Here is a 9,997-nt window from a genome sequence, read left to right as displayed (position 1 = left end):
TGCAGTACAAGATATAATGATGCACATTTGGACATGGAGAAGGAAACTAGAAGGTAAAAATAGTTACAACCAACACAGCCTCTGCACCTCTCTTATGTTGAGCAAGGAAGCTGAGTCTGATGGTCTATTACTGTTCTTTAAATAAAATAGCAACTTGTTACTTTGGCAATTTATCATGCTATTTGTTCAAATACTTTATTTCTTGTAAAAAATTGGCTTGATGGGTAGAGACGAGCTTTTCTTATTTAGATGTTCACTTTAGTGACAACTTTAAAATACATTTTTATCATTTTGTGTTTCTCAAGTTCAATCTCTGTGGGAAGCAATCTATTATAAGGCAGATTTGTTCAACAAGTCCTGCAGAGTTTCACAAATTCCATCCTCCAGGGTTGTTATTTTTGGTGCTAGGAAACATAAAGAAAATCATTAAATAAAAGTAAGAAATAGATATAAAACATACACATGAAAAAACAATATATGCCTTTTTTTAAATATATTTATAAATATAGAGATCAGCCCGAAAGAAAACTCACTCATTAGTTACCAAAATTAGACTTAAGTTGATTAAAATTAATACTTAAAAGGCATATAATGTTTTTGAATTTTAGGTAACATCTATCCATTAAACAATTAAATGGCAGTATTTCTTTGAAAAGTATTTGTATCTTTTTTATTATTTTTAATAAGAATCATCATACCAAGTCCATAGGAGAATACAATGATAGTATACTAAGGTCATTCCTAGATCACACTCCTATTAAGACAAAAGAATTCTAAATAAACCTCAGTTTCCTCATAGCCATTACTGAACAAATAAACTTTATGGCTAAATAGAATATATGAATACATATAAAACAGAATAGATACAAGTCAAATAACCAATAAAAGCTTTCATCATATATTAGAAACAGTCTGAACTTCCATATCTTGTGTTGAATCTTTAAAGTATACCACATTTCAGTTTAATAAACAAAATTTTTAAGGAAAGAATTTGCTTTGGTTCAGAGAGTAGCAGTATATTTCAGTGATTGTATAGAGACTCTGCAGACAAAATGCCTGGGTTCAAAGCCCAACCTTGTCACTTATCAGAGATGAGACTGGATGCAAATAACTTTGCTTTTTTGTGCCACAGTTTAGTTTTCTCATGTCTAGCATTAGTATAAATAATGGTACCTTCCTTACAGGATTTTTGTGAGTTCACTTTACTAATCCATATGAGCTTCAAACAGCATATGCCAAACAATAGGCAGGTTGCAAGTGATTACTATTAATTTAATTAGCACCTTCTTTGAGAAAACTAGAGTACATCATGGGAAAGAATCTTACCATTATATCATGGAAAGATACTTTATTTCTGGTGCTCAGTACTACACATAAATCATATTTTTTTGCCACAGATAGTTCTTTCTTCTGTTAATCTCTATACTACTAATTAAGCCCCCACAGCTTTTCTAATCCTTCTTCCTGCTTCATTGAGAATACTAGTCTCAAGTGCCTGGGTGGCTCAGTCAGTTAAGCATCTGACTCTTGGTTTTGATTGAGGTCATGATCTCATGGTTCATGGGTTCAAGCCCCACATCAGGTTCTGCTCACAGCCTGGAGCTTGCTTCAGGTTCTTTGTCTCCTACTCTCTCTGTCCCTTCCCCACTCATGCTCTTGCTCTCTCTTGCTCTCTCAAAATAAAGGAATAAACTTTAAAAAAAAAAGAATACTAGTCTCTCTTTTCATCTAAATTTTCTTCACTTTTAGGGGATGGGATATCTTGTTGAAAAGGTCATTCACACACACACACACACACACACACACACACACACAAAGTCATTCACCTACAACCTGGATAACATTTCAACAAACTATTTCCCAGTCTGTGCTCCTCAGTCATTTTCCTTGTCTATTTTCTATGCTCTTACACTGTTTCTCTCATTCCCCTTCTGTCTTTGACCCATAAACATATTTAAGTATCATCATTCCTAACTACCCCCTGTGAACTTTCCTTAATCCTGCATCACCTTTCAACATTGTCCACTCTCTTATCTCTTGCTTCTAGCCTTTTTTCTAAAGATTGTTTCATATATTGCACTCTCTACTGGCTCATTTCCAATCTTGTATTCATCTCTGTTTTTTCTCTGGAATAATTTCCATTAAGAGCAGCCACGACTTCCACATAACTATATGTAATCAGAAAGTATCAACTTTTCTTATTGCACATCACCACCAAATTGCAAAATGTGACACACTTTATTCTTGCACTTCCACTCTCTGAATTCCATGACATGCCCCTCATTCTTACATCTTTGTGCATAATAATTCTATGATATCTCATTTATTGGCTTTTATTGCTTTTGACATCATTTAAATGTTGGTCTTAGGGTTCTGGCACAAACACTACTTTTCTTTTTTTTAATGTTTATTTTTTAGAGAAAGAGTGTGAGGGAGGGTCAGAGAGAGAGGGAGACACAGAATCTGAAGCAGCCTCCAGGCTCTGAGCTGTCAGCACAGAGCCCGACTCAGGGCTCAAACCCATGAACTGTGAGATCATGACCTGAGCTGAAGTTGAATGCTTAACCGACGGAGCCACCCAGGCGCCCTCAAACACTACTTTTCTTCACTCTATCTTTCAGGATAAAATTCATTTCCTTGAGTCTTCCCTACCAATTTCATATATTTATATTTTTATAATCAGTGTAACATTTATGTACAATTAAATGCATAGATTTAATGTATATTGTTGAATGAAATTTGACAATGTAATCTAATCAAAATATAAAATACTTAGTTATCCCAGAGAGTTACCTGTGATACCTTTAAAATGTATTATGTATTGAAATATAGGTTTTGGTTTTAAATACTTTAACTGAATATTAATAAAAACAAAAGATATCACAATTTGTGGAATTAGATATATCAGTGTTTAGATATATATTTTTCAGTTTTAAAGACTTATAACAGGAAAGAAGAATGGTCTCAAATCAAAGCTGTAATATCCCTAATACAAAAAACACAAAAAAGCAAATTAAACCCAAAGCAACCAGAATAAGAAAACAATAAAGAATTGCAATGAGACTCAAAACAAAATAATAATGAAGGCCAATTAATTACATCAACTATTAGTGCTTTGAACATAAGAATAAAACTAATAAAACTTTAGCTACGCTTATAAGATAGAGAAAATTTGATAAAATTTTAGCTACAGTGGTAAGAGAAGACAGAAGGAGAAGTTACTACCTTTGTTAGGAATGAAAGACAGAATATCAATATGGATTCTGTAGATATCAAGAGAACTATAAAAGATCATATGACTTCATGCCAATAAATTTGCTATCTTAGAATAAATGAATAAATTCCTTGAAAGACACAAACTACTGAAGGGTTCTTGAACAACTTTATACATGTTGATATATTTAAAAATTTAATTTAAAAATTTTCGTATAAATACATGTGCACGTAGGTGCACACCCACAAACATGCATACACACAAACCATTACACCCAGATGCTTTCACTGATGAAATCTACCAAACATTTAGAACAGAAATAATACAGATTCTACCCAAACTTTCTAGAAAATAGAAGGGAAAGAAACATTACTCAATTTATTATATGTGCTATTACCCTTTTCCTTTCCAGTCTTCAGATTTTGTAATTTCTAATGATATACCTTCAAGTTCACTGACTATTTTGCTATTTCTAATCTGTTGCTGAATCCTCAACAGCATTTTTATTTCAGTAAATTTTTCAGCTCTAGGATTTCCTTTTAAAAAGTAGTGTTTAAATTTCTGTTGAGATTATCTACTTTTCCTTTCACTGCTAGTATATTATCCTTTAAGCTGTTCAAAATATTTTCATTTACTATATAAACTTAGCTCCTTTAAAGTCATCATCTGTTTCATCCAATACCTAACCCACTGTGAGTCCATTTCTACTGACAAGTCTTTTCTGGAGTTTGGGTCTCACTTTTCTGTGTCATTGCATGTCTAGCAATATTTGGTAGATAAAAATAGGATCTTATAGACAATGAGTTGTAGCAACTCTATATCTTGTCATGTTCTTCTATGAATTATTATATTGTATTTCTAGTACCTGAATAACTTGCATGGCTTCAAACTACAAGCTGTATCTCCCCCATAGGTATGCAGCTTCTATCCCTTCTTTAATATTATGCTTTCCTACTGCTTCCTTTATTTATTTATTTATTTTATTTTTGGTCTTTAGCCCTTGGATAATTCCCTTATGCTTGAAATAATTGCTGCTCTGCTGAAGATCTAGAGATGAGACTTACCCTATCTGTGATTTATTTGCTTTTGAGATTGCCCTCTCATTTTTGATGCTCACCTTCCTTCGGAATCTGCATTCCATACTCCAAAGCCATTCAGTGTCACATTTCTGCCACCTGAGCTGTGAACCTTTGAGGATACAGTCAGTTAAGGCATGTAACAATCTGACAGACTGGCTCTAACTTTCAAGAATAGAACTCTCTTTGGTCTCATTCTCTGTCTTTGTCTCTCTCTCTCTCTCTCTCTCTTTTTTTCTTTTAACCAAGGACACAGGGATGCCCCTCATCCATGCATAATTTAGCTTTCAATCAAATATTTTGGGAAGATTGTATTCTAATTTGGTTTTTGCTGTTTCTGGGATTCTTTCACAGACAGGATTTCTGCACAACCTTTCATAAAGCTTTCCGAACCCTCCTTCTGACCTGCGATACCTTTAGTAGTAAACTGTGGCTTTTCCTACTACTATTTTTGTTTTCTTTGGAGATTAAATGGTGTACCAAGCCAGTAAACTACAAATTCTCAATAAATACTCCATGTTGTTGCAATTGTTTTTAACAATTAAAATATTATCCAGGTTCTGTTGTACTCCAGGCACTGTCCAATGTCTAAACTTCCCTCCACCCCAGGTTTTTGTATTTGTTTTTGCATGGGGTCACATTACCATTTATCTCCTTTGGCATTACCGACTTTTTTTTTTTACTTCCAAACCATGTTTCCGTATCTTTATTAAAGCATATTGACATAAAGAAACTCACATATTTAAAGTTCATTTCTTAATGAGTTGTGTCATACATGTACACCCAGAAAAAGTATCCCCATAATCAAACTAATTAACATAAAAATCACCTCAAAATTTCTTTGTGTTCCTTTCAAATATCCTCACTCCTCATCTCCTACCTTGTTCTCCTATTCCAGACAACCACTGTTCTGATTCCAATCACTGGATCTAGTTTGTGTTTTCTGGAATTTTATGAAAATCTAATCATTTAGTATAAACTTTTACCTGGCTTCTTTTACTCATCATACTTATTTTGTGGTGTGTCCATCTGGCTATATATGTATCATTAGTATACTCCTTTTTATTACAAATTGGCTTTCCATTTTATTAATATACCATTATTTATCCATTTACCTGTTGATTGATAGGGTTTGTTTCCACTTTTATGTTGAGTTATTACAAATAAATCTTCTATAAGCATACACACAAGTAATTGTGAGGGGTTTTTTTTGTTGTTGTTTATTTATTTTTGCTTAATGGACATATGCTTTAATTTATCTTGGGTAAAAACTTAGGAGTAAAATGGCTGGGTCATGTGGTATGTTTAATATTGTAAGAATCACCAAATTTGTTTTCAAAGTGATTATGCCATTTTGAAATCCTCAGTTCAGTGGTTAAGAGTATCAGTTGCTCTATATCCTTCCCAATATTCCTTTTATTAATCTTGGTTAATTGGTAATGACTGTTTCATAGCAGTATATACATCAAATTTTATCAAAATGTACACATTTAAAGTGATTTAATATTATAATCAATAAAATGTCATGACTACTCTTTTTTTCTATTAACAGTGTTCTTTCATTTTTTCAAATACAAATCTGCATTTATTATTTTTTTCAACATGTATGTGTTTTTTTTCTCAGTCTCTATTTCAATATTTGTTATAGCCTATACCAGATTTTAAAGTGTCAACCTAATCTGGCCTGTAATGTATTTGATTTTTTTTTTTTTACCACAATAACATTGCATATGTAATTGGAACAGAAGAGAGTATTTCAGAATGGCATACGCCTTTAATCTCTAACTCAGATCTCGTTCTGTGCTGTGCCACACTTCTGATTAAAAAATCATTTATAGGTACAGTGAGATTTTTCTTTATTCTTTATTTATTTATTTATTTATTTATCTATTTATTTATTTATATTTTTTGGCTTTGTGGCATCTGAACAGAGCCTAGGGTTTGCTGAAGCTCCTAGATAGTTTGCTTCCAGCCTCTACTTGCATTCTGTGTTGCTACTTAGGAGGTTTCCTGAATGACAAACAGCATATCCTGCAATCCCCACAGGCAACCAGACAACAAAACTGATGAATAGCAACTGATGCTTCCTATTTGGCTTTTAAATGCAAAATGTAGCCACTTGAACATCTATCTTAGCAACCAGCTGGAGTGGCACTGCCCATAGTAGACAATGGGACTCTTATTCCGAGTGCCCAAGAAACTAATACACTACCCAAGATACAGAATTTGGAATCCGTGGAGCTAGGTTAGACACCTGACAGGTGAATTGCAAACATCAGTTTAGATACTAACTTATATGGGCTATTTCTCTTCATTTGCAATTGTTGTACTTTTAGTGGCATCCAAACTGCAGCATGAGATTCTAGCCAATATATTTGTATTCTAAAATTAGAGCTTCACCATTGTTTTCAAATGTTTCATATTATAGACCTCATTATTATTGTAAGAAATACCAATATTAAAGTTTCCAGTGAAAGAAAAAAATGAACTGTAAGAGCCTTTGAATATAAATTATATCACATACATTAGATTGGCTGTAAAAATGGTTTTAAACCTTTTATAACCCATTATAAAACAAAAAAAAATTCTCATCACTGGAGATTCTCAAGGTATTCAAGAGACTATTATCAAAAATTCTAGAAAAAAAATATTGTGTGAATCTAATTCAAGCTTAATAAGTGATATAAAATTATGTTAATCTAAGCAAATATGTTCATTATAAGCTTGAGAAAGTTTTATTTGGACATTTATACAAATATCATATTAAAAACTCTTCTAACTCCTTACATTTATTGTAGTTATATAGTATGAATAGAATTTAATTATGTTACTTACCAAGTTCTTATAGATTCCCCCCATAGTCTCTGTAGTTTATTAGTGTGTGAAATACCTGTAACATCGTTAAATATAAATGCAATATTGTGAAATTTGGAGAGTACTATCCAAGCAAATGTAATAGCAAATAATATTTAGTGATTAGACATTGCTTCCAGCCACCTATGTAAAAATGATAATCTTCTGAATGTTCCCCTTGGCAGGTATTGCTCACTTAAAAAGTTAGAACCCCTGATTGAAAAGCTATGTTCATTGCTAGTACCTTATAAGAATTATAAGATGATCTATATAGAAAAGTAGGAAGGTGATATAAAGTTTTGAATTACTTTTCTCCGGTCTGAAATTGTGGGAAGTTCAATCAAATTAATTTCTAGCATTTTTTTCTCCTAAGCCTTGGACACATATTATAGCCAGATGTGAAGACATTTCTAAAACAGCAGTAAAGAAGGAATTTTCAGGTATTAATTATTTTTTCCTCCTTAAGAGTACACATGCATATATATATATATATATATATATATATATATATATATATATAAAGGAGCACATTTACATACAACTGGATGGGCTGCTATGTTCCTAATCTTTTAGTTCCATCTTCCTTCCCCATCTGTGTAAAGGGTTAATTCCATTGCTCCAGTTATTCAAACCAAGATATTTGGTATCATAGTGACTCATCTCTTTCTCTTACACTTACTGTGCAACTTATCAGAAAATGCCAGTTGCTCCTCCTTTGAGATATATCCAAAATCATACTTATCTACTCCACTCCTAACATATAGCTCTTATACATAATTATTTTTCTCTTGGATTACTGCAATTTACTGAAATACTTTCCTACTGGTTCTTCCTAGGTTTTTTTCCCCCTTTTTTTCTTATAGTCTATTCTTTAAAAACAAACAAACAAACAAACAAAAACACCTTAAGGTGTTTATTAATAAATTTAAGTGATATATCATTCCTTGCTCAAAATCCCAGTTCTTCCATTTACTTAGAAGAAAAGCAAAGTCCTAATAATCATTCAAGAACCAGGAATGATATGTGTCTTATTTAGTCAGGATTCTCTAGAAAAATAGAATAGGTAAGATATATATATAGAAAGATGTTTATTATAAGGAATTGGCTCATGCAGTTCTGGAGTCTGAGAAGTCCCATGATGTGCTGTCTCCTGGAGACCCAAGAAAGCACGTGGTGTAATTTGGTTAGAGTCTGAAAGTCTGAGAACCAGGCTAGGTGATGATATAGATTCCAGTCCAGGGTGAAGGCCTAAGAACCAAGAGCACTGAGGGCAGGAGAAGACTGATGCCCCACCTCAAACAATCAAGCAGGAGGGGCAGAATTCTTCTTCTTTCTATCTTTTGGCCTATTTAAGTTCCCAGTGGATTGGATGATGCCCATGTAACTGGGGATGGCAAATAAATCTGTTTTCTTAGAAGTCCACTAATGCAAAAGCTAATTTCATCTGGAAATGTCCTCACAGACACACCCAGAAATCATGTTTAGCCAAAAATCTGGGAACCTTCTGATCCAGTCAAGTTAACATATAAAGTTCACCATAACAATCCCCTTCCATTAACCCTGTGACATCTTAATTAATGTACCATTTTGTTCACAATATTTCAACTTTTTAAAAAAGGTTCATTTATTTTGAGAGAGGGAAGAGGAACAGAGAGAGAAGGAGGGAGAATCCCAAGCAGGCTCTGCACTGACAGTGCAGAGCCCAACATGGGGCTGGAATTCTTGAACATGTGAAATCAGAACATAGCCAAAATGAAGAGTTTGATGGTTAACTGACTGAGCCACCTGGGCACCCACACATTGTTTCAACTTCTCTCTGTTTTATTGACATTTCCTGAAAATACAAATAACAACATTAGAGATTTTGCTTAATTACTTCTTTGCCTAGTATATTATTTTCCTAGATATCCACTTAGCTTACAACCTCATCTTTTTCAAATCTTTGTTCAAATGTTGCCTTCTTACTAAGACATATTTAATAATCCTAACAAGACTCAAACATTTGTATTTATTAAAAATATAATTTATTTTATAGATATATGTACTGCTTAATGTCTGTCTCTTCCACTAGAGATTAAGTACCATGAAAAGAGGAAATTTATTTGTTTTTCTGAATCCCAAGCACATAAAAAGGCCTCTAGTATAGAATAGTCATTCAAGGGGCGCCTGGGTGGCTTAGTCGGTTAAGCGTCCGACTTTCGCTTAGGTCATGATCTCGCAGTTCGTGGGTTCGAGCCCCGCGTCGGGCTCTATGCTGACTGTGACTCCCTCTCTCTCTGACCCTCCCCTGCTCACGCTGTCTCTCTCTCTCTCTCCTAGAAATAAATAAATCATTAGAAAAAAAAAGAATAGTCATTCATAAGTTTCTACTGAGTGAATGAATAAATGTATGCATGAATGATACCTTTTAGATGGAAAAGTGTCTTTCCAGCTCATTTAGTGATTTGCCCAATGATTTGCCAAATTAGACTTCATCTAAGAATCAGAAATGAAATATGGAGGTAGAGTTTCTGCAGTAGGTATCTAGAATAGTAGAATGAATTTTTCTTCCACAAATTCAGTTTTCTCTGTAGAAACACAATTGGAAATAAAATTTTACATATATTTTAGTCTGAAAAACAAAACCTTAGTAGTGTTTAGAAGAAAATGGATGATCTTGATCATATATTCTAATTTAACACATGATTTGACTAAACCCCAGAGCCCCTAGCAGAAGAGCATTAAAGGAAAAGCTTTCTATCATTAATTCAATTTAATTTATTTCCAATCAATGAAATACACCTTGCTAAATAAAATAGTCGTTTTGAATTTAATTATTCAAAATTATTAATTCCCTGTAAGTGAACAATATTTA

The 9,997-nt window shown here is 33.1% G+C and overlaps 1 long non-coding RNA gene across 1 annotated transcript; it reads right to left on the bottom strand.

The window, feature by feature from the left end:
• Positions 1–236: 236 nt before the first annotated feature.
• LOC120226649 lies at positions 237–9,704 on the bottom strand. Its single transcript, XR_005527072.1, has 3 exons — positions 9,548–9,704; positions 7,126–7,180; positions 237–404 (listed from the first exon to the last, which is right to left on the bottom strand). It is a non-coding gene; the product is annotated as an uncharacterized LOC120226649 (long non-coding RNA).
• Between the last annotated feature and the right edge of the window lie 293 nt (positions 9,705–9,997).

Source organism: Hyaena hyaena, unplaced genomic scaffold (assembly GCF_003009895.1).
Source record: "Hyaena hyaena isolate Hyena2069 unplaced genomic scaffold, ASM300989v1 scaffold_1783, whole genome shotgun sequence".
Taxonomy (NCBI): Eukaryota; Metazoa; Chordata; class Mammalia; order Carnivora; family Hyaenidae; genus Hyaena; species Hyaena hyaena.
Note: the sequence above shows the minus strand (reverse complement) of the source record. Positions and strands in the feature narration are given on the sequence as shown.